At 43.2% G+C, this 1,769-nt stretch overlaps 1 long non-coding RNA gene and 2 other non-coding genes across 3 annotated transcripts; all 3 read left to right on the forward strand.

Moving 5' to 3' along the window:
• Positions 1 to 531: 531 nt before the first annotated feature.
• On the forward strand, positions 532 to 606 carry LOC126007707 (small nucleolar RNA SNORD50). Its single transcript, XR_007495200.1, has one exon. It is a non-coding gene; the product is annotated as a small nucleolar RNA SNORD50 (small nucleolar RNA).
• An 88-nt stretch (positions 607 to 694) lies between these two features.
• Positions 695 to 1,769, forward strand: LOC126006805 (uncharacterized). The gene is made up of 4 exons (XR_007494876.1): positions 695 to 800; positions 896 to 971; positions 1,060 to 1,119; positions 1,582 to 1,769. It is a non-coding gene; the product is annotated as an uncharacterized LOC126006805 (long non-coding RNA).
• Positions 1,208 to 1,281, forward strand: LOC126007706 (small nucleolar RNA SNORD50). The gene has a single exon (XR_007495199.1). It is a non-coding gene; the product is annotated as a small nucleolar RNA SNORD50 (small nucleolar RNA).

The following is a 1,769-nucleotide window of genomic DNA, read 5'->3' on the forward strand; positions in this document are numbered from 1 at the left end:
AGGAAAGGGCAGCCTCGATCTGACCCCGCGAGAGACTATATAAGGGACTGCTGGCTGCGCAATTCGTTCTTTTCCGTCCGGACTTCTCGTTTTCTGGTAAGAAGGCGACCTCTCGGTTCATTTGCAAAAGGCAGAATAGGGGATGCTTGAGTTTTGCTTGAGTTGGGGCACGAAATAAAATATGCAGAACATTTGGGACAAGGGTACCTGGCCTGCATTGTGTCCTCGGTCGTAGCTGGAGGTTTCGACGTGCGGAACTCTTACTAGTTTATGTCGGCCATCGGCCATGCACACTACCTGGGCAAGTTTGCATTGCGACGGGGAGAAAGCTCTAGTTCCAGGGTTTGGAGCAGGATCTTAAAGCATTACGAGCCACGCGGACCTGGCGAGTGTCTCTGGACAAAGGTTTTTGTCCCCAAGTAAACCCGAGGCTACTTACGTAGATGTGAGGCCTTGTAAACAACATGCCACTTGTCGTTTTGGTTTTGGTTTGGGGACTGGGTTAAACTCGCAGAAAATCGATGGTTTTCCAATCAATGATGAAACCTATCCCGAAACTGATGACCTGAAGAAAAAAAAACATGTTACGGATTCGGCTTCTGAGATGGAAGACCACTCTTACTTGAGGATAAGAGCATAAATACAGCCCCCCCTTTTTTAATAACTGCGGGTTCTGTTTTTTTAATCAACCTTGTAGCTGGATTCGGCCCAAGTGCTGTGCACGTTGGCTTCTGGAGGGGTGAATTGAGACCATTCGCATCCAGGGGAAACATGGATCCCGAGGCCAGAGCAGGGCTAAGGTAAGCGTTGGAGGAGCCACATAAAGTCCACCAGTCTAGCATGCAATGCAGATGGTGAACGGGGGACAGCGTTTTCTTTTTTTTTTTTTAACTAGGCGCAAAGAAGGAATCTCAAGACCTGAGAAATACAGGCTGGAAAGTCACTTGTGTCAAACTTGACATCTGTGCAAGGTGAGTTGTTAATGGTGTTCTGGTTTTGACATGGACTTAGACCATGCATTGGTTCCATTAATATTTTTTTTTTTTTACTTTTAAACAGTGAACCTGGGGTTTTAACGCTAAGAAAGCTGAGGATGTCACCACCAGATAGATTTTTGGCGTAAGTTGTGTGGATGAAGCCCTCTGGGTTTTTGCCACTTTGGTTTTTCTGCGTATTACTGACCCAGTTAATGGATTGTGGTCTGTCTGATCAATGATGAAACTTATCCCGAAACTGATGACCTGAAGAAAAAAAACATGTTACGGATTCGGCTTCTGAGATGGAAGACCACTTTACACAGGATAGCTCATACAGACTAGGCCTGGGTTCTTGTTATTTATTTTATCAGCCTTGTAAAAGACTTTCTTTTACTCAACCAACAGTGAGAAGTAGTTAAAGGTTGTGACCAATTTCTGTGGGTTTTTTATTTTACCATATTTGCAGTTAAGACCTCCTTGGTCTCCTTGAACTGGAATTTCCCTAGACAGACTTGGCTACTGAGATAGGTTATAAAAGGACATTGATTTATTTGGTAGTTAAAGTTTGTTTAGCTTATCTGGTTTTTTGTGGTTTTTTTCCTAGGGTTGCTGTCACAAAGTATGCTAAATGAAAGGGAAAGTTGGAAAAACATGATTCTGTGGATGCAGGAAGAAGGTACAAGTCAAGGCAAGGTGTGTTTATTTTTTTGTCATGGAATACCAGTGCCACACATTACCTGATTCCTTTTGAAAATGAAATGCATAATTGTAATAAAAGTTTGTTACTGTGGA

The sequence above is a fragment of the Suncus etruscus genome, chromosome 4 (assembly GCF_024139225.1).
Source record: "Suncus etruscus isolate mSunEtr1 chromosome 4, mSunEtr1.pri.cur, whole genome shotgun sequence".
NCBI classification, from domain to species: Eukaryota; Metazoa; Chordata; class Mammalia; order Eulipotyphla; family Soricidae; genus Suncus; species Suncus etruscus.